Below are 23,687 nucleotides of genomic sequence, written 5' to 3' on the forward strand. Positions count from 1 at the left end.
TTTTTGGTGTTTTAAATGAATTTGTTCCCAGATCCTAGCAATGGAATTGAGATGCTACAGAAGGATCCTAGGTATCACATTTAAAGACCGCATCACAAACGAAGAGATTAGAGACAGAGCTACTATAGCCATTGGACCCCACGATGACCTACTAACTAGTGTAAAAAAAACGGAAACTAAAACTCTGTGGCCGTATTACAAGGTCTTTGGGGCTTGCAAAGACCTTCTTTCAGGGAACAGTACCAGGAAAAAGAAGAAGAGGCAGACAGAGAAAGCGATGGTAAAACAACATAAAAGAATGAACGGGCCTGCCATTGTAAGAGGTTTTATTGAAGTCAAAAGACAGAGAGGAATGGAGAAAGACGGTTGACAAATCTTGTGTGGTGCCCCAAAGGTCCGACTAAGGGATAGGTGAGGGTGTGATGTTCCCAGAATACTGAGATAATCCAGCGAATTGGAAGGGGAGGGGGTCATATTTTCCTAACCTGATTAGCCTGTCTGTTTCATGTAAAGAATATTTTCACAGGGTATAACACATTAGGTCTGCGAGAGAACAGTTACTGACCATCTCTATTCATTCTTTTTGATCCAGTGTTTTGACTATAGATGCAAGAAACAGAACACTCTATAACTCTATAGCATGCAATTGATTTTTAGAACTAAAACATTCTGTTATAAATCGTCCAAAAAGCTGTTGAATGAGAGCCTGCATTTAATAACATTTCAGTTTCCTCTAAAAATTCATTCTTGCTAATTGGAAAGTTTGGTTAGTGATATGTAGATCTAGGGTACTAAATGTAAATCTACCTGTCACAGACCTATGTAGATATTGAAAGGAATTGGGCTCATCAGCACAGACCACACATGCACTGGATCTAGATCTAAATACTTTAAACAATATGACAACAAACACAAGAGAGCGAGAGAAAAAAAAAAGGCACAGGTATTGTGACTTGAGTTTACGACCCTAGTGTGTTATGTCACTTGTCAAAGATCGCTATCCCCCCCAACTGTCAGTCAAAGACGCCTTCGCATCATCTCAAGGTGAACAGGCTCCTGGCCTCCAAAACTTTCCCGTAACTCAGACATGCATTACGCTGCGCGGCTCTCCTTGCGTGAGCTCGGCCATGGGCGCGGGGTGTAAAGAATATCGCTAACGCGATAACCTAACGAGCTATTTAAGCACGTGCTGTACTCCTGCATGGCATCATGGGATACAGTGACGTCAGACAGAGCAATAATAGCGGGAAAACAAAGAAGCAACAAGATACTTGTAAGCATTAGATTTATTTTTGGAAGGTAAAAAAAAATATCTCTCCATAAAGCCATAAAGCATATTCTGTAGTCTATAAAGTTGGAAAAGGTATAAATGACAAAATCAGTGGAAATATAAAGAGTCTGCTATCAACATTAAAAGAGAAATAAATGCGAATGTTGATAAAGAGAAGTGAACATGATCCGAACATACAAGAATCGTAGTTTAAAGCATATCTCTTTCTCTGTAGGTATGAACGGAGAGTCAGCACCTTAATGTCTTGGTGCTGGCATGTCGCATTAGAAGCCAGTTGATGGGCAGGTTGGGTAGCAGTAGTGTTGACTGCGGGGCGCATTGGTCACATTTATTTTGGTTAAAGGGGCGTCAGTTCAGGGCCGCATGGGCCACATTTGTTTCGGTGATGGGGCGTCAGTTCAGGGCCGCATGGGCCACATTTGTTTCGGTTATGGGGCGTCAGTTCAGGGCCGCATGGGGCACATTTATGTTGACAGAAGGACGTAAACTATGATTGTTATTATTATTTTAGAAATATGCTCCAACACTTAAAAAACAACGGTGTACAAATTCCATCTCTTGCAGCTGTGGAAGAGAAATTCTCCTTACTAGACCTAGTTTAGTTTTGGTTCAAGCCCGGTATCGAGCCAGTGATTTTGACACCGTTAGATACGTGAACATATTTTATATGATGCGTATTTAACAATTTAGCCAGCGGGAATCGATACTTTAGTCATTATTTATTGATATTATCATTATATGGACATCTAGAGTCCTTGTCCTCGTGGTGTTTTTAACTCTTTCTCTCCTGATTGACGATTCCATCGTTGATTCGACCACATTAAATTATTATTTTGGTTTTATAAGCATTAATTTGTGTTATATAAAACGAGCATGCGTTCCCATTTTATTCTATACCATATAAAATATGTTTTGATTAAAAAGTTATTGAAGCTTCATCATAGCAGGTAAGTGAACTATAAATGAGCAAAATGAATAATAATTACGGAGAGAAAGAGTTAAAGTCATGTACTAGAATAAAAGTAGTTTCTATATAAAACGAGATACACACGTTTGACTCTTTTTAAAAAGTTACAGTTTCCACCAGGCGGGTCACGCCAATGCAGGAGGTTAGACGCCTGTCCAACGTATTGGAAGTGTTCATTAGGAAATGTATATTTCAAGTGGGAGCAGTGGTGTAGCAGGGTACCCGTGGGCCAGGGTTCGGGAATGCGAAGTCAGGCCCCCCCCCCTCCTATAAGCTGAGTGTGACTGAACCCAAACTGGGCTCTACTGTATCTAATGAGAGAGTACATGTCAATGAAGACAAACTTGTACTCAAGACAGTACACAAGGTACACCTGTTCCTCACGGGGTAAAGGAGAACAATGTCCTCAAGCTTTGGATCTGTCCTGTCTGGTCCTGTCTTGGATTGTGTGTATTGTCTTACACTACTTCACTTCTTCTAATGCGAGTCCGAACACATTCGAGGGACACAACAATTTAACTATAACATACTTTATACAAATTGTGAAGACGTCAACGGATGTTTATTTACAGATGGGAGGGGGGGGGATCGTCTTGTCACTCTGTCCGTCGTTTAATTAGCAGTCTATTCACTATCCATCTTTCTACAAGTCCTAGACATAGTCTTCTCCTATCATGTAGGCCTACCTGTATTCTGCAACGTCATTCGTCTGTATGACCACGTCACTACTTTTACCGTCACTAAAAACAATGCACAATATATTTATTTACAAAACTAACATAATCTCTTAACTTAACTAGGTCACTACAGATCAGTTGAAGGGCCAATGTCATTGGTCATCCATGTAAAATTTCGGGACTCCGAGTCTTATGCTGAATCTTCAGATATTTCGAATCTGTTTTGGTTGTCACAGGAATGGGAACTTGAAGACTTCCCACATCGCAATAATCCTGTTGTACATCAGGAGACGAGGATTTTTGAAGCACCTTTGTCAAGAAATAAATGTTCAACTTAGTGAGTAGAAAGTCGATTGTGATCACAAGCTCGGGATTCCATGCACAAATGTTTTTTTACTTCGAATAATGGAAAGACATAATCTATTTGAGGGTGATTCGATTATTACTATAATTAGATAATAGCTGACACATAGCCATTCTCGCATTATGTGCCTTTAAGATAACATTACTGATTTTAAGAATTAAAAATGTGTCATCTACTGTTTACTCATACAATTAATTCATGTATTTCAACTGGTCAATATGCATAAAAAAAAAAAAAAAACTTGTTTTAAAGCCGAGAAAAAAAAATTACTGTAAGAAATGTTTTTTGGAATGCAAATGCTAAGCATGGATTCTCGGAGTGGAGTTTCCATTGGATTCTTCGCCCACTTTCTGACAGAGCTCGGAGTGGAGTTTCCATTGGATTCTTCGTCCACTTTCCGGTAGAGCTCGGAGTGGAGTTTTCATTGAATTCTTCGCCCACTTTCCGGTAGAGCTCGGAGTGGAGTTTCTATTGGATTCTTCGTCCACTTTCCGGTAGAGCTCGGAGTGGAGTTTCCATTGGATTCTTCGCCCACTTTCCGGTAGAGCTCGGAGTGGAGTTTCCATTGGATGCTTCGCCCACTTTCTGACAGAGCTCGGAGTGGAGTTTCCATTGGATTCTTCGCCCACTTTCCGGTAGAGCTCGGAGTGGAGTTTCCATTGGATTCTTCGCCCACTTTCCGGTAGAGCTCGGAGTGGAGTTTCCATTGGATTCTTCGCCCACTTTCCGGTAGAGCTCGGAGTGGAGTTTCCATTGGATTCTTCGCCCACTTTCCGGTAGAGCTAGGAGTGGAGTTTCCATTGGATTCTTCGCCCACTTTCCGGTAGAGCTCGGAGTGGAGTTTCTATTGGATTCTTCGCCCACTTTCCGGTAGAGCTCGGAGTGGAGTTTCCATTGGATTCTTCGCCCACTTTCCGGTAGAGCTCGGAGTGGAGTTTCCATTGGATTCTTCGCCCACTTTCCGGTAGAGCTCGGAGTGGAGTTTCCATTGGATTCTTCGCCCACTTTCTGGTAGAGCTCTTATTTTTTAATTCAATTTCATATATTTCTGATCAATAGGTTTTACAAAATTCAGAGTTTTAATTTGTATACAATAAACAATATGGCCGCCGTTACCATGGCAACCATCATTAAAAAAACTTTCTTTTTTAGCGTTATTTATTTTCGAATATCATTATATGTTACCATACCAAATTTCAAAGGCCTAGCTTTAGAAATAACAAAAATAAGATTTTCAGGGATACCTCCCAAGGGAAATTTGAGAAGGATGTGTCTGTTCACGAAGCAGGACGTTTTGGCGACGCCGTTTTGGCGACGCCGTTTTGGCCCCGCCGTTTTGGCGCGAAGGTCGTTTTGGCGCGAGCCGTTTTGGCGACGGGACGTTTTGGCGCTAAATACATTATGTACGTTTATTGTATTATTTCTTTTAAAAGAATTATTCATATCTATGTTTTGCATGAGTGTTTGTGTTAAGACATATTTTTTCACGTACTAAATGTAAATGTGTGTTTGTTTTTCACATCATTTTCTTTCATAAACATTTTGGCTTGTGTATGTGTGTTTATTAAGAGGCACACTTTTATTTTCAAAAACGTTTTAGATGTTAACATGGTTTTTGTTATATTAAAGTGTGACACTTAGCTAGTTACACTAATGTCAAATAAAAAATTTCCTTTGGAAACAAATCCAAAAATGTCATCCAGTGCGATTAGCAGAACATATAGCATTAGCATGTCATTTCCATTCAGGAATCTGACTTATTATAGGCTTATATTCATGAAATAAGCAAAACCTTTATAATTTAAAAAAACAATTCGCTGAACGGTGTTAGAATTCACACTATACATACAATATTATGGTAGATTGAAATAAACATTGTTATAAAAGCTACGTGCTTATTAAATAATCGTCAAATGATATCTCGCGCCAAAACGTCCCGTCGCCAAAACGTCCCGTCGCCAAAACGGCGGGGCCAAAACGGCGGCGCCAAAACGTCACGTACCGGTCTGTTCATTCGTGGATGATATTCTCATGCCACATCTCATGTCTTCCTCTTGTTCCATGTCTTTGCATAGAACTTCTACATTTCCTGGTTGATCTACAAAATCTCTTGTATACAGTGTTTCTCAGAACCATAAATACTATTATAATTGTAATAAGCACGCCTCATTTCACTACAACTAGAGGCGCTCTTTCAAATAATTTATTTTGTTAAGAGAGTACAAATATGCCCTACTTTTAGCTGCGGCTGCGTAGCCACGGGAAATACTGCATTTGTCATTAATCTTCGGACTTGAAGACAAGCCTTATTATTATTATTATTATAGATTGTCAAGAGTAAAGTTTTGGCTGATAGTGTTATATTATACAGCAACTAGTCGACCCACGGCGTAGCATACGCCGCTAATTTGCAGGGCCGGCCAAAGGACACTGCAACCTATGCGACCGCAGTGGGCCCCGTACTTTCATGGGACCCGCGCTAATTCTAGGTGTAAATTATTAAATTAAACCATTTTATAACTTATAACAGATTTCCCGCGGCCTCCTGATTTACCTGGAGATCCTGGAAATCTCCTGACGTTGCAAAATATACGAAAAAGTCCTGGAAATATCCGAAAATTATTAAAATCTTTTGAAAACGCATGCAACTCTTCTGAAATATATGGACAAAAATTGTCATTTTGGGGTGTCATTCAATATGGAAAAAGCCAATCCTACGCGCGATAAATAAAAACGGCATTATGCAATACTGGTAATTGTGGAATCTAGTGAAAGAAGCTTCTCGCGCCTAAAACTAATGAAGAATTACTTGAGGTCAACAATTCTCAAAGATAGATTTAAACATTTGGTAATTCTTGCTTTTGAGCGGGATCTATGTAGGAAACAGAATTATGATATACTGTATGACTTCGTAACACCCAAGGCTCGTGTAGTAATTCTGTACGTAGTAAAGAATGAATAAATGCAAAGACGAATATATTTTCTAATACATACTCTTAATTTTCACTTATTATCCGTATCCCTACCTAAGCTGCTATTTTTGACGGATGAATACAGAGTAGATTACTTGTTCTTTCCCCCCCTTTTTTCCCCCCTCTAAACTCGTGGGGTAACTCTAGTCCGACTTGCAGAAATAAAAGAGTGATCTTTGCATGACTTCTTGGTCACAATGGTTTAGTCCAGCCCTGCTATTTAGTGACGGGTGAATACTACTTGTTCTCCCTACCCCTCCTTTTTTTTTCGCCGATAAAGTGGGGTAGCTCTAGTCCGACTTGCAGAAATAAAAGAGTGAAGTTTCATTTACCTCTAGATGTCCAAACTGTTGAGCCATTAAGAGAATTATATATATAGATTACCAGCAGTATAAAAAAAGCCATAGCCTATATCTTTATTAGAAGTGCAATAATTAATAAAACTTACTGTAATATTATGGATCTAAATGTTCGAATTAAGGCAGGCGGACGTTATAACTTCGTTTGTTATAAAATTGTTTTACGCTTAGCTTATTTGGACCTTCTGACCGACTGACAGACAGACAGACAGACAGACAGATAGATAGATAGATAGATAGATAGATAGATAGATAGATAGATAGATAGACAGATAGATAGATAGATAGACAGATAGATAGATAGATAGATAGATAGATAGATAGATAGATAGATAGATAGATAGATAGATAGATAGATAGATAGAGTTACAATAAGATAATACCTAATGCACAAAGATCTGATCAGGGAAATCATTACAATGTCCTGATGAGAATTGTTTTCATCTAGGAGGGTACTCTCTAACAATTAAGAATACCTATTTAATTAGGCTGCTAGACCCCTGCAGATTTCTTTTCTCACCCATGTACCTCCGAGCAGTTTTCCTCGAAGTCTCTCCTTCTCCCCCCCCCCTTTTTAGCACTCAGATGTCTTTAAGTTTTTAATCCTAAGATGTAAGGCCTTTTTTTTTTTCTCTTTCTATGGTAGTGCGTCACTTATCATTGGACACCCTCGGACAATGCTACATCCACACATCCACTTCTATGTCCGAACACATGGTCCATCCATTACCCCCCCCCCCTCCATCGTAACATCGCACCATTTCTTCCGTCAACGATGAGTAGACGCATTTGTTTCGCTTCGGGCTCCGAGATATGCAAAGTGGGGGCCGCACTGGAGCTCATCTCCTGGGGGCCGAGCAGGGATTGGGGGGGGGGGGTGAGGGGTGCAGGGTGCTACCAAAATGATAAGACGAGTCGAGGGTTCTATAGGAACATTCAAAGTAACTGCCGCTCTTCTCTCGACACCTCGATAGAAGGATCTTTCACTCCCATTCATCCCTCCACCCCCACGATGCTATGTCGCCCCCCCCCCATCTTTCCCACTCTCCAGATGTTCCGCCACCACCCACAGCAAGTAGTATCATGAGCATCTTTTACCCCGCCTTCCCCCTTTGAAGGTGCGCACGTGCAATTTGTTTACATGGTTCACTTCATACTTATCGCATCTAGACCTCTCTCACAAGGGTTCTCACACCATCTAGTTCTATCTCGCAAGGGTTCCCACACCTGGACTTCTTTTAAAATGGTTCCCACACCATCGAGACCTCTTTCACACTTCACATGAATTTCCCAAACCATATAGACCTCTTTCACAAAACAGTTTCCCCAAAGTTTCATTAGACTAGAGGATTCTTTAATTTTTTATAGATCTTTAGACATGATCAAATTATTAAAATAATGTCCTTAGCGCTAATAACAATTATTACTAATATGATTTATTAGCGAATATTTATTCTCTGGCACAGCTAGGTTAAGATTCCTTAAAGCGATCGAAATTCATCCACTGAGAAATTCTGCAATATAAAGCACAACTAGAGTAGTACGCACGTACCCATTTCAGACCTTGCGATCTATAGGGTCTTCTTCTTAATATTTCAACTTTAAATTTGTATATTAGTTTTATTATTGGGGAGGGGGCGTGATGGCAGAATGGTGAAACGCTTGACTTTCGAACTGCGGGGAAGCGGCTCTAATCTTGGTGAAGACTGGGATTTTCAACTTTGGGGTTTTGAGGACGATCCAAAGTCCACCATACTCTGGTGGTTATGTGACATCTGGTGGTTAGGTGACATCTGGTGGTTACCTGACATGTGGTTGTTACCTGACATCTGGTTGTTACCTGACATCTGGTGGTTATGTGACATCTGGTGGTTAGGTGACATCTGATGGTTACCTGACATCAATTTGTTATTTGACATCTGGTGGTTAGGTGACATCTGGTTGTTACCTGACATCTGGTGGTTAGGTGACATCTGGTGGTTACGTGACATCTAGTTGTTAGGTGACATCTGATGGTTACCTGACATCTGGTTGTTACCTGACATCTGGTGGTTACGTGACATCTGGTGGTTATGTGACATCTGGTGGTTAGGTGACATCTGGTGGTTACCTGACATCTGATGGTTAGGTGACATCTGGTGGTTATGTGACATCTGGTGGTTAGGTGACATCTGGTGGTTATGTGACATCTGATGGTTACCTGACATCTGGTTGTTACCTGACATCTGGTGGTTACCTGACATCTGGTGGTTACCTGACATCTGGTGGTTACCTGACATTTGTTTGGAAAAGTAAAGGCGGTTGGACGTTGTGAAGGCTGCATGACACCCTTGTTGACCGTAGCTGTTAACAGATGGTCTTTACATCATCAGCCCCGTATCCAAAGGTCTGGAAGTGGCCCTTTACTTTAATTATTCTACTATTGATCACAGAAGAGTCTACTTTATGTCAAAGGAAAGTCGTTTACCTCCAATGACTGCCCCTGTCAAGAAAACTACTTCAAGAGTAATATGAAGTTCAAGAACTACGTCATGCCAATAGTTTTGAGAACCCTTGAAAGTGGTGCAAAGGCGTAGATCTAGTGGTAATCTGTTAGAAGACACACAATCTTATTTCTTCTTGCTCGTAACACTTAAGGTCTACCTGAGTGTGAGTATGTGGGCATGATATGTGTGTGTGCGCGTGTGTGTGTGTGTGTGTCTTTAAATTTCCATCTCTCCTAACGCCAGGAAACATTTAAACCTTTAATTTTTTTCCATTTGATATCATTCTCTAGTGTGTGCATCTGTGTGTCTGTTTGATTGTGTGTGTCTGTGAGATGGGGAGTGTCTACGTTTGCTTGCGTGTGTGAGTCAGTAAGATGGGGTATGTTTATGTTTGCGTGTGTAAGTTTGTGCGTGTGTAATTGAAGGTAAGATTTATGACCCCCCCCCCCCCCCCCAATGTTTCCAGCCGACATTTTGTAAAAGTTTTGTTTAAAAACAGCAATAAAAAATACAAATAATATAAAAAAATTAAATCTTTGTCCTTGTTTGGGTTACGCGCGAAGGTTATTTGAGGTTAGCTTTTGTATGCAAATGGTGCTTTTGTTTATTTTCAACGCCAGGTGTATGTCATTCAAGTGCTGGACAGATAACTCTTTTTATCTTTTTTGTTCAATTTCACTGCCTTCATTTGTGTGTGTGTGTTTCAAGGTTTGGGCTACTCTGTGCCATTTAGACCCTACAGCTAGATCTTTAAACCACCCAAGAATCTGACAAACATAAATAAATAAACCATTTCACAAAATGAAAGGACGGTCTTATTGAAACCAGACGATTGTTATGAATGCAACTGACGCATATTGGTTTGATCCCCCCTAGTGTATTTATTCTGGCGCGTATTTTACTATTAGTGATATCCGCTTCGTCAAATAGATAGAAAAGTATACATTTCATTTCTTTGAAAAGGTACGGAACTTAAACCTAAGATAAAATTATACGACGAATGACTACTTTTTTTTTTTTTATCAAACTTGGATTTTGAGTTTCAGTTTTAAGGGCGGAGTACAACCAGCTTGAATAGGAACCAGACGCAGTGTTGGGGAAAAAGGTTCTTATAACAAGGGATGTGATTAAATGATCATCTGATGTCTGGAGAGAGAGGGGGGCCTCCAGACAGGAGTTAGTGAAGATCCAACTCTTATGCCTGGCTTCTGGGTAAAAAAAAAATCTTTCCCTTTGGTTAAGGGCCATAATTGGGCGTAAGATCGACCCTTAAATGACGATAACAGGGGTAGGGGAAAGTATTGGCGGTTGTGCTGGACTCATTACATCCTCGATAACCGTTGGACCCACTATCCGATGAGCGTTCATCCAAACGTAACACACCCATTGCTTTGATATTTAACTACCAAAAGTTTAGGGCTAAACCTAGACAAACATTATCTTAAAATAAAAGTTTTTTTTATTTGTATTTACTGTTTATTACTATTGTTATGTACTAGTTTAGAGAGTAGGTTAGTTTTGTTAGACAAATATATTGTGTACTGTTTTAGTGACGGTAAAAGTAGTGACGTAGTAAGACAGACGAATGACGTAGTAGACTAGGCGAACAAGAAGAACAACATGGCGATAGTATTGAAGTAGTTTGTTTTAGGTGTTGGATAATTAGCGACGTTTATGAAGACTAGACGGACTTCCCAGTTATAAATAAATGCGTAATTTGCAACTGTAAAAGTTTTTATCAAGTGTATTATTAACCTGTAATGTTCTGTGGCTAATGTGGAGCAATTAATGAGATAGAAGTGAAGTCAGACAAGATTTAAGCCCACAACACTATAACTTAGTATCAGTCGGTTTGTCTACTTCACATGTAAGATAGACAGATTACTCAGAAGATGTTCGAGTTTCTTTTACGGGTGTACTAGATGCGTTTATACTAGTCCTATTTATGAACAACTTAACAAGACCTACACATTCGTGACGTCACTAAATGTCGCGTTCGTCAACTATGGTGTGTCTCTTTACCAATAAAATGTTTAACACATGTCAGTTTGCACTATATGCTAGTGTCAGTAGGTCTTATTCTATAAGTTTAGCCACCTGTGGTCAGTCTGTTGGTATGTTATACTACCAGTCTGTGTGCTAGGTTGTCGGAGTGCCAATTTGTCTGTACGTACACCTATGTCTTTACCAAACACACCTTCCATCCAAATCTAGTCAACGCTTGTATTTTATCAAATCAAGAGAGCCGGCCTTTACCCAAGCGCTCACAACGTTCCGTAACTCCAAAGCGAATCATTTACTCTAAGTACGACTTCCATAGCTTTTAAAGTGTTCGCTTATCTCCCCTTCAAAAAGCGCGCTCTCTTCCGCGTCTGCTATCAGCCATCATATCCTCAAAATGTCCACAGATATTTATTAAAAAGAAAAAAAAGAATGAATCTTCCTCTTGGATCACCTCAGAAATATTCTTTCAGCCTCTCTCTCTCTCCCTCCCTCTCTTCTTCCTCCTCATGTCTCTGTCTGTTCCTCTTATTCTCTCCTGCACATGGAGGAGTACAATTATCTATTTCGACTCATTACAAGCAGGAAGTGAGTCCTCCTAAAGCTGCCATCTTGCATTCTCCACTTGCTCAATCTATTTCGTTCTTTTTGGCTTCTGAGACGGACATGCAGAGGAGCTGGTGTGGTCAAACATAAAGTGGTGGGCGGGGGAGGAGGGGGGGTGAAGTCGTGACAGGAGGGATGGGTGCGGGGATGTTAACTCACACACATACACACACACACACAATTGCAGATTTTCTTATATTTTGATTTTAGTTAAAAAAAGAAACACCTGTAAAAACAATATAATTAAACAAATCACAAAAACAAGTAAAACATTATATGATTGGAAGAGAGTTTTTTTTTTTTTTTTACTTTTTAGTCCTAATAGCTCCTCCTTCGTGATCGAAGATGTGCACATTTCTCATTTCCTTTGGACTCAAAGATGACTGTAGAGTTCAATCCTCGCTTTAAAAAGCCGGCCCCATTCGTGGGGTTAGGTCAGTTGCAGATAGGCCTGCTTCTTCTCTCAGCTTTCTGTTGGTTCGGTGCACTTTCGCCCTGGCCACTCTACTTGCTTCAAATCTTGAGACTCCGAGACTCTCAGCTTCACGCCATGAGGAGCGATCGAGAGATACTGCTTCCCAGCCGTGAATGTCGATATCGCATTCCTTGAAGGAGCTCTTGAGAGTGTCTTTGTAGCGCTTGTATTGACCTCTCTGGGAGCGTTTTTCTGCACACAGTTCCCCGTACAGAGGTCGTTTCGGAAGGCGATTGTCTGGCATGCGGACTACATGTCCCGCCCCTCGAAGTTGGGACCTTTTTACTGTCGCATTGATACTGTTCATGTTGGACAGCTTTAAGATTTCTGTGTCTGGTATGTGGTCGGACCAGTGCACCTTATGGAAACTCCTTAGACAACGTAGGTGGAAGGAGTTAAGCTTTTTAGTGTGGCGGGAATATAGGGACCAGGACTCTGATGCACACGGGAGATGAGAATGTGGCTTGCGCGATGAGAATTTGTTAAAGTGAGGGAGATTTGCTCTGCAGCAGCCTCACTCTCTCGCCCCTACAAACGCCGTGGAACGTTTTGGAGCACTGTGGGACATGTAGAACACACTGGTCATCCACTGCTCCTCAAACCAGCTCCAGCTGTCTGGACTCTTTCTAGTCCTATGTTTATTGTAACATTGTTGATTGTATTGGAAACGGTTCGTGTTTTTCAAATTGACACAAACATACCGAGAGCCATCATTTTTTCATGTCGTTGTCTCTGTGGCATTTTACGTCTCGAGAGACAATCTTTCCCTTTGAAACTTCTTGTGTGACTAAAGAGGCCAATCCTTGCTACACAGCTGCGGTCACAGGTTGGGCATCTGTAATCACCAGGGGCTGTTGCACTTTCACCTTTCTTTCTACTTCTGGTGTGCAAGCTCTTTACAATCTAGGACCCATCCTTCATGCTTGCTCTCCATGTGGATCTATCCAGTAAACTTTTCCTAATTTTGTTTTTGTTAGTGACGACTTTGAAGGGCTTCATGTCGCGTTTGCATCCATCAGTATACCTTAAAAATGGGCAACCAGCGACTATCCAGCCTTCTATTAGATCACCATACAGAATGTCTTGTGGGAGTCGACCTTGTCGTATTCTGTCTATATGCAGAAAATCATGCAGTGTTTACACTGGCTGTGTTCAGACTTGAAAGGAGACGAGCTAGACTTCGTGCAGAAGATGTTAGTGATCACAGGCAAGCATGCATTAAATGAATATTTTTTTGTATAGAGAAAAGTAGAATTGTAGTTTTGGTAGTTTTTTAGTTCATGATATCTGATATTTGTGCTGAATACATCAAAGCTTGTCTTTTTACCTACATCGCTTACCAAACAAACCCATTGTGGGCCGCCTCTGAGTTTATTTGAAAAATAAACTCTCTTTGTAGTATTTCTTTCTTTGTTGTTTCGCTTACTTCTCCTGTTGGCCACACTACACATCTGGGGCTATAAACACTCAAATGGAAAAACTTAACGGTAATAACAAAGAAGCTTTTTTTTCTCCCCTCCAGCTGACCGGTGGTCAAGTCCAGACACTACTACTTAGAGTCTGAGTGGAAAGATGAATTGGACAAGATGTCAGAGGGTGCCCGAATGGGATGTAGGGAGCTCTGTGTGAAGGATTGGTGTATGTATGTGTGAGTGTGTGTGTGTGTGTGACTGCGGAAGTGTGGGTGAGGGAAGCTAGGGGAGGTCATTTCATCATTATCAATCTTGGACATGCTATCTATGTCTTAGAATAAAATCTCGATGGAGATGGGGAGGGTTAGGAGGTCTGGTCATTCCCTTGTACAGGAAGTAAGCTGACCACTGGAATGTTAAGTACATCTAATCTGCTGGGATTTAACTGGTCCTATTCAGGAGATCGCGTTAAGTTTAGACGCATTTCTGTTTCAATGCAGTACACCAGCAGACTTCAACATGGCCAGGTAATTGACACAAATATAAAAAAAAAAGTAAATGAAGCCAAAATAAATAACTTATTAGTAACTTATTATCTTGTCAATTATTTCCTACAACTATTTCATTCACTATTGACTGTATTGAAGATTCTCATAAAATGTAGGGGAATACAAACATGACATTCCTTTTTGGTGTCTCCGGTGTACAACAGTATTTGATGAGCTATACCTTTTTTTTTTGTAAACCAAGTAATAATTTTTGCCTTTTTTTTAGCACAAATAAAGACCAAACTGGTGAAAGCAGACAGAAGGTAACTGTGAACAGCCTTTAATTGGAAGGTCTCCGTTTTGTTCTACTTTTTTAAATTTGAAAAATATGTTGCTGTTTTTTATGCTAGGGAGGGCAAAATGGCGCCTGAGTTGATCTTTATAGAACTTACGGAAGGGGGGTTACCTCTTTTACGCCGTAGTGTATTTTATGATTATACTGTTGACTTTAGTGTACTAGTAATTAATATATTAGTAAAGTAAAGTATAGTTTCACTTTCAGACTTTGTGGTCTATAGGGCAGATGATGTAAAGGTCATCTGTTTATGTGGCCTACGGTTAACAAGGGTGTCCTGTGGCCAGCACAATGACCAACCGCCTTCAATTTTCCCTAACTAAAGTCAGTTAGAGCTGGGTGGACTCAGAAGCGCCCAAAGATACCTAAATTAAAAAATCCCAGTCTTCACCAGGATTTCTAACCCTGGACCCCCAGTTCAGAAGCCAAATGCTTTACCGCTCAGCCACATCACCTTCAATTACTATATTAATCTATACTATAAACATGACCCAGTGGTGAAATGATGGTCTACTGGGAGACAAGAATGTTGGACAACGAATAGAAAGAAGACATTACATAAAACACAGAATAACTTCTTACAATTACAGTGAAATAACCTGATCAAATACTCAGGATGGCACAAAGATAGAACCCAGTTTCTTATTCCGTAGTCTAGGACAAAGTCACATAAGCACTCTTTCTTTCCTAGTGCCATGCGACCTTAGGACAAGTCGCCTCAATCAGCAAGGGAAACAAATGACTTGGTTGATTTTAATTCTCTAACTATTGTGTACGGCAATGCTCACACGCGAATAAGATAAGATAAGATAAGAACATTGCATTGTTTGTAAAAATTTTCAGGTTTCGGATGTTCCTTCAGAGTTGAAGATAATTTACTTCCTAGTCCAAACCTTCCGCAGGAGATGGGGGATGGAAGCGGACAGGGTTTGAGCCCGGGACCATTGGTAAGTACGAACGACAATCCAGAGCGCAAAACATTATATTGACTTTCTTATAACCCTCAGATTAAAGACTGAAACGCCCTTGCATAGAACTTTCAACTCGTTTGATTTTACGGTACTCATTGACCCCCCTGCGGCCACGACCATGCTAGTACGTGTCGGGTTATAAAGAAACATCTGTTTTTACAAGACGGGGAGATAATCGTGCCATCCCCATCGTAGTCTGTAAACAATTGTTGACAGCATGTAGAGTTATCCACCCCTGTATACATTTAGAAACTTCTGCTCGCTGCTCTTCGGAAAGACACGGAAAGACACGATTATCAACAAACTCTCCGTAAAGTTTAAAGAGGATAAAAAAAAGACGCAATAGTGGGAAGGGGCCGCTAAAAAAGAGGGGGTAGGTTGGAGAGAGGGTGCTGAAAAGAAAAAAAGAACGAGGGAAAGGCGCTGAAAAAAAAGAGGGGGGGGGGAAGAAGCATTGGGAGTATGAGAAGATGGTTATCTCTTGAGTAATAACAATAACAAGATTGTCCAGTGGCAGAGTTTAAACAAGGAGGCGCCATTCTTTGGGAGGATCTAGTCCTGAATCAGAGAGTCTCATTTTAAGACTTAGTGTGTACTATAAATATTACAGAAGCCCCGTTAATTCTTTGGATGCCTTGCGAAGAAATGGTTAAGGAAGCAAGTCCTTAAGTTATAGAGTTGGCCAAAGGCATGACTCTATCTCACTCACACTATTACCTACTTTTTCTAGGGCGCCAACACATGGGGCGCCATGACATGGGGGACCAACACATAGAGGGCCAAAACATATAATTAATAGAAAAAAAAGATTTTTTTATTTATAAGATTTAAGAACTTGAAATGGAAAAAAAAAAAACAACAAGCTATTAAACCTATTAGTTAAGGATAATTTAAACTATGACTATATCATTAGACAGATATTAAAAATGGTGTATAAGAAACCGACTGCCTGGTCGTGCGGTATGCGAATGGAACTGTGGTACGATGGTACAGGGGTTGGTATCCAGCTTCCTCTCATCGCTGCCGTTTTGCGCAAGGACATAAACATTTTCTTGTCTGGAGGAATGTCTTCAATATATAATACAATGAAGTTGCCTTTTAATTTATTTATTACTAAAATATCATAGACAACTCTTTGGGTCTATAGTTTTTATCTTGCAATAAAATATGTGTTTTTTTTTTAATCTAAGAATTTCTCGGAAATGTGCATTTCTTCCAGACTCTGTTCTTTGTGATAATTGTACAGTTTATATCCGTGTTTTTGTTACTGCGATTTATTTGATTGATTGGATTTATATTCATTTTCACTGTCTTGATTTTTGAAAAGATTAAACTTCATTGGAGTGAAAGCTTGAGAGTCTCAAATTCTGTCTTCCAAATGGACACATGTTTTGCGCAATGCAAGTATGTTCCTATACAGGTCAAGAGCACGTGACGTCCTAGGCCTGAGGAGACGGAGACAGCTGATATGTGTGTGCCTTGTATTGAGAGTCCAATTGAAATTAAATAATTCAGATATTCCCATTTCACAAGACATAACGCAACTTCATAAATAATGTTAATATAGATTAAGCATTTATGTATAGCCCTAAAATCAGTCTTTTATGCTTGCGAGTCTTGGTCGCTGACTGCAGAACTAGAGAGGAGGATCCTTGCATGGGAAATGAGATGCTACAGAAAAATCCTAGGTATCACACTCAAAGACCGCATCACGAACGAAGGATTAGAGACAGAGTTATAATATTGATTGGACCCCACGATGACCTGCTAACTACTGTCAAAAAACTCTATGGCCATATTCCAATGTTCTCAGGGCTCGCAAAGACCTCCTTCATGAAACAGTACCAGGAAAAGAAGAAGAGGCAGGCTAAGAAAGTGATTGGAAGATCACATAAAAGAAAGGACGGATCTGCCATTGGAAGACGTTCTATCCAAGGCAAAAGACAGAGAGGAATGGAGAAAGACAGAGAGGAATGGAGAAAGACGGGCTACAAATTTTGTCTGGTGCCCCAACGGTCCAAGAGAGTAAGGTGAAGATGAAGAAGGCCTCTAACAGCATAATGATATTGTCCACACTTTGTACTCCTTTTAAGAACATAACCCTTGGCCTTGGCTCTCCGAAGCGTGAAGGAAGAAATGGGGCATTCTATTTATAAACGCGAAGTAGGTCACTTATCAAACAGATGAGAGTCTTCTATCATTTCTTTTTGAAATGTTTTCCTCAGTTGTATATTTTTTAATCTAGCCGGCTGTCCACATCTAAATGATGGACATGGAACTCACGACGCCAGGGTGCTTTCACCGTCCCTAACTCCCAGCCAAGTGGGATGCTGATGTAGAAAAACAAATGTAGACGGGGCGCCGGTGGAGTACGACTTCAACTTTTTGTTGCTGTTGTTGTTCTTCTTAATTTAGCATTAATCCACTGCCTCCCTCGTAAATTAAAAGCCACCCCACGCCCCCGTGTCGCCCTATCGCTGCCCTGTCCCAAGATAGAAAATATACAGCCACCTTTCCCCCGTTTCTTCAATGTTGGCTAGAAAGGACAACGCGCGTCATAGCCGACCAGGAGGCGAGCAGTGCAGAATTCCAGTGCTACTCATCTCAGAGAGGCGACCTATCAGCCGCTCCCCTCCCAGCCCCCTCCCACATCTCTACTATTATCCTTTCCTCTAAAGCCCCCCCTCTCTATCTCTCTCTCTCTCCTTCTCTCTCTCTCTTCTTGTACTCACCTTGTAATCGCAATGCACCCCCTTCCCCTCCAACCCTCTTCACCGCTTCCTCTGGCCCCTGCTACTCCAGCCAAACAAACTACTGTTCGTATCGTGAGTAGTGGATTGTCACCCTTTGCTTCCAGCGCTGTGCCCTTCATTCAAAAAAAAAAAAAAAAAAAAGTGCGACCAATTAAAACACAGCGAAGTTTTTTTTTCACCTCTTTTATCTCATTTTTCACCCGTTACCTTCTAGATATTTTTTCAACACCAGTTTTAGGATGTAACCATTCAAAGGGAAGTCTAATCGTCCAGTAAAAATCGTGATTTTAATATAGGGCTACTTGTGCTGTGGTGTTTTATTTTTCACATTCGTTTCAGGACAGTAAGTTTTTAAACCCACAGTCTGGGTATTTTGTTTAGGCTTAACGAATTTAAATGTGAAATACGAATGTCCTTTTTCAAAACAAGAATAGGTCAATACAGCCTTTAAACAATTTTAAAACGCGGATAGTTTCAAATAGATAAGAATGAGCTGAAAAAACAAAAAGACTTTGGAATAGTTGTGCTCTTCAGTCCGGTCGAGTGACCAATTACGTTGAGCCCTGGACTGACCAAGAAACAAAATAACGTGAGTAGTATTCAGTGTTAGCATAAACCTAGCGTTGTCTTGCCTGGTCTGGACCGTGAGTGGCGATTGGTCTGTTTCTGTGGTGGAGTGTTATTTAATAGATATCTAAGTTTCATTGGATAACAAAGTGAATGGTGGACAGCGGATAATAGACTTCATATTCCATTTAGGTGAGTTACTGAATAGAAAAAAACTATTTATTTAGCATTTCTGTACATTTTCTCCGAGATAACCCTTTCTTTCCCCCAACCACCCCTTCCCAACTGGTCTAGACAAGTGATACGATACATGACTAAATGCATGACGCGTAGGACGTAATCATCTTCTTTTTTGAAGTAACGTCTGTATTATATAAGATAAGAAGATAAGATACAAAGACAGACTTGAGAAAGCTAAAAGCATGAAATAGCGCTAAACAAAAACAATTGGTAGAAATAGTTCTAATCACACAAATGTATTGTTGTTAGTCTAGTTTTATTACGAATCCTATTACTGATCCAAGCTAATTTATACAACTATGCTTAATATAAGCTGCGTTTTGTTTTTTAAAGAATTTTTTTTTGTTATTTCTAAAGTATTGAATACTAATATAGTTTGATTGGTTGGATACATGTTAGAAAAACAAAATTAAAACACCAAATATAAGAAATACTTTAAAAACAAAAGCTTATATAAGTAAAGGAACGGCACAATTACTGTCATTTCTGTCAAAACTACAAGAATTATCCCACATATTCTATAGTAAACTGTATCAATCAATTACCACTAATTAGACTAACTTTTTTTTTGTTTGGTTTATTCATGAATAATTGTCCAAAGTTTCAACTTGATCTGAGAATGGGAAACGGGAGAAATAACGATAAAGATTTGTACAGCCAGAAAGACAGAAGTGAAATGATATAAGCTTTGCTGAAGTTCAATGATGACCACAGCTTAAGATTAAGAGATTGTATTCATTTAAAACATAATTTTACTATAACCGCTGACACAATCCTGATCTCACAATGGGAGAAATGTTGTTTTAATACAAATATTATGTAGGACAATTACAAGCAGCTATCTCCATATAACAAGATAATTTTCTGAAGTAATGTCATCCCCTCCCCTGTTTTGTATGTACATGTGGTTTATATTACCTTCCAGAACAACATAAGATAAATTAAATAGAATAGTGTATTAAATTAGCTTTTGGTTTTTTGAATAGGATTGATATTCCAGAATTATGAATCCAAAATGAACTGATGAGAATTCGCTTCTTTTCCTGTACAATTGTCCATCTTTATAAGTTATTTATTTTTAGAAGGAAACAATGACGCCTAACTTTTTTTTTTTTACTGGGGCTATATACATCACTAGAATGAAAACTTGGGAAAGGGCTTGAGAAATCCTGGGTGAATTGAATATGGTCAAGAGAGAGAGAGGGAGAGAGCGAACATAAAGGCTATATGGTCAAGTATAAAGAGCGAAAGAGAGAGAGAAAGAGAGAGAGAGAGAGAAAGAGAGAGAGAGAGAAAGAGAGAGAGAGAGAGAGAAAGAGAGAAAAGAGAGAGAGAGAGATTGCCTTTAGTCCATATGGTTAAATATTGAGTGAGAACGAGAGAGAGAGAGAGTGAGAAAGAGAGAGAGAGAAAGAGAGAAAGAGAGAGAGAAAGCCTTTAGTCCATATGGTTAAATATTGAGAGAGAAAGAGAGAGAGAGAGAGAGCGAACATTAAGACTATATGGTCAAGTATAAAGAGCGAAAGAGAGAGAGAGAGAGAGAGAGAGAGATCTATCCATGTAGTTATATCTCAGATAGCATGTGAGGCTACATCACAATTAAGATACCACATAATCTTCTGAACAGACTTGTGTAACAAAAAGCATATTAAACAAATCTTTAGAAAAAAAACAACATAGCGTATCTAAAGGGAAGAACTCCGTACTTACAAATGTATAACTCAAGAGTGTAGAAGCTATTTTCCTGTTTAATATGAAACAAAATAACAAATAATTTAATTAATAATTGGTCAATGTTTTAAAAAAATTACTTTTACTTTTAAATTACTTCATGTTTTGTTAGGTAAATAAAAATAGTTGTTTCAAGTTTCAACTTGATACGAGTGGGGGTGTGAAAGAAATAACGTGTACAATTGTTTAAAGGGCCAAAACCAGACATATTTAACTACTTGTGAATACTGAAGGATTAATTTCCTTTGTTGGTATCAAGCCGAATAAATAATAACCAGTAATTAATTGACTATTTTTTTGTATTGATTCATATGCTGTGTACGCCAATACATAATTTTAGAAAGTTTCAATTTGTCGGAGAATGGGTGTGGGACAAATAACGTGTTTAAACTTTTACCAGACAGACAGAAAGACAGGCATACAATGTGAGCTAATATAATCTTTGTAAACAAATCAATACTTAATTATCCAACCAAAAATATCATGTTTTTATAATGATACGCCTATAGTAACATCTAGATTACTAAATATAATTTATATATATATATGTTTGTGTGTGTGTCTGTATGTGTGTATATAATTAATCTTTATTACATTCTGACTCTTCATTCTTTCGGAAGACGTTTATTATACCCTAGAATAAGTTTTTCTTGGAGTTAGTGGAAAATTTGTAGACTTCCCGCCCTTATCAGTAATGGGGTCTGGGGGATCGCTTCGAGCTTCCCCAGCGCGGGGCGAAGCCCCGCCGCCAAGCACTATTTTCGGTATTGAAAGCCTAAAAAATGCATATTCTGAGGTATCTACAGTGCATTATTCAAAACCTGTGCTATTCTTACTGACTTAGATCCTCCGCGCCGTTCCGCTCATTGGGCGGCAAGCTGTTTCCACAAAAATCTGTCGCTGGCAATGTCTGAAGCCTCTTCCCACCTGCTCTGAGGACCTCTATGAAAGTGTGGCGTGAAGTTGTACTAGGATGTTCCTGTTTGCGATTTCCTCGTAATGGCCTCCATGTTATTGCAACTCTTATTATGCGTAATTCATTTTGTCGGAATTCATGTCCTGCAAACCTCATGCGACGCTCTGTCACAACCTCCTTACCAAGGGGTCGATTCCCAGTTCGGCATAGCATTGCCTTGATTGAGACCCGATCTGTATAACTGACTCCTAAAATCCGTCTTAGCCATCTTTGTTGAGGCACATTTAGTCTTTTTCTATTTCGGCAGATGGCTATCTACTGCACTTTATTAATGGAGTCCAGCTACTGGTAGAAATTTTGTAACCTCTCTTGGCTACTCTGTTGGAATTAGGTGACTGTAGTTTGCTTTACATTTTATATCGAAAGGGGAAGTTTTATCGTCAAAATCATCTGTTGTGGCTTGGGTAAGCTCAAAGAATTTTAGTGTGTAATTTACTTTTTTTTTAAATGAAGAGGTATTTTTTAGCATCAAACCCCGATGAAAGGGGACTTAAACTCAAAACCCTTTTTGACTACGCTCATAGAATTTTCAGTGTGTAATTTGCTTTTTTATATTGAAGAGGGGGTTTTATAGTAAATTTTGGATGGGGGTTTAAAATCAAAATCTTCCTTAGCTATGTTCTTGGAATTTGGGGATTGTCGTTTGCATTATTTTTTGTTTGTTTTGTTTTATAGAAGAGGGGAATTTAACTGCAAACCCCCTGGTAAGGGTTTTAAACTCAAAACCCACTTGGCTGCGCTGGGGCAAGTGATGGTTTTGTATTAAAATCTCACCTAAAATAACATATACAATAAATTCATAAAACGCAATTCTCGTAGTGTTCCGTACGACATCTTGTATCATAGCGTTGAGACTTCGAGCTAGGCTAGTAGACGAGTCCTAGACTTCAGCTATGTTAGAGATTTGATCCAAGTTTCGCTTTTTTTTTTTCTCTAAATTTATTTTTTTTAGTCCTTTGCGAGGCCCCCACTGATCGGAGGCCCAAGGCGGCTGCCTAGTTTGTCTATGCTTAAGGCCGGCCCTGCTTGGGGAAAGGAAAAAATTAGCCAAAACATTTTTCGTTTCGCTGCGGCGACATCGTCTGCTTCTATTTCGTGAAATAAAACAAAGTGATAACAGTTACTTCCCCTTAATGTCGTGATTTGAATACAGTTCTTTATTTCTAATCTCTCAAGCTCGCCACAAGTCTGTTAAGACAGACCACTCTGTTTATTGTCACTCTGATATCTAAGCTGTTTGTCTCCCTTTTTCAATGTTTTATTTTCATTTCGTCTGCTTTCTAACGTCAGGGGAGGCGAGTGTGGGCAGAACAAGACACGGGGGGCGAGGTGCCATGAAAAATGGGCGGGCCGTGTTTACCCTCTAAATGCGGTATGTGTGAGTTTTTGGAGTCGGGCGATGTTTGTAAGGGGCGACCCAAGAAATTTATCAGACAGCAACTTAAAGATACAGCTACTTCATTCTCTTCTCAGTGCCATATATGTTACAAAAAATATGTATATATTTAAAAAATTGAAGCTTAAAATAAGGTTACTACATTGTAGAATATGTGTTTGTTGTTAGGCTGCTCTAGAAATGTTAACACTATCAACGCTAAACACGTGCATAGGCGTAAGACATATAAAAGCAAACATCAGCTGGTCTGGGCTTTATAAAGCAGATAGAGTTAACTAGATCTGTAATATATTTCTAAAGGGCCCTGACTGACATCACAAATACTCCCACTTGCCTTGGACGAAAAAAAAAAGAATGTATATGGGCCTTTTTTTAATTAATATCTATAATATAAAGTAGAAAGTAAGGCTGGGCCTGCCTTAGGGCACTGCAACCAATGCATATGCCTATTTCATAGGCCCCGCGCTAACACTAGGTGTTAATTATTAAATTAAGTGGCCTCCTGATTTTCCATAAGCTCCTGGAAATCTCATGAAATTGCAAAGTATACGAAAAAATAGTCATGAAAATCTAGTGAAATTATTAAATTATCATGAAAAC

The 23,687-nt window shown here is 39.5% G+C and overlaps 1 protein-coding gene across 1 annotated transcript in view; it reads left to right on the forward strand.

Annotated features, from left to right (window-relative positions):
* The first annotated feature begins 18,306 nt into the window (after positions 1-18,306).
* LOC106061128 (alpha-mannosidase 2-like) overlaps positions 18,307-23,687 on the forward strand; it is a 72,752-nt gene continuing 67,371 nt past the window's right edge. Inside the window, exon 1 of the mRNA XM_013219195.2 lies at positions 18,307-18,936. The gene's annotated coding sequence lies outside the window, so the exon portion shown is untranslated. The remainder of the gene's footprint in view (positions 18,937-23,687) is intronic.

The sequence above is a fragment of the Biomphalaria glabrata genome, chromosome 3 (genome assembly GCF_947242115.1).
Source record: "Biomphalaria glabrata chromosome 3, xgBioGlab47.1, whole genome shotgun sequence".
Classification (NCBI taxonomy): Eukaryota; Metazoa; Mollusca; class Gastropoda; family Planorbidae; genus Biomphalaria; species Biomphalaria glabrata.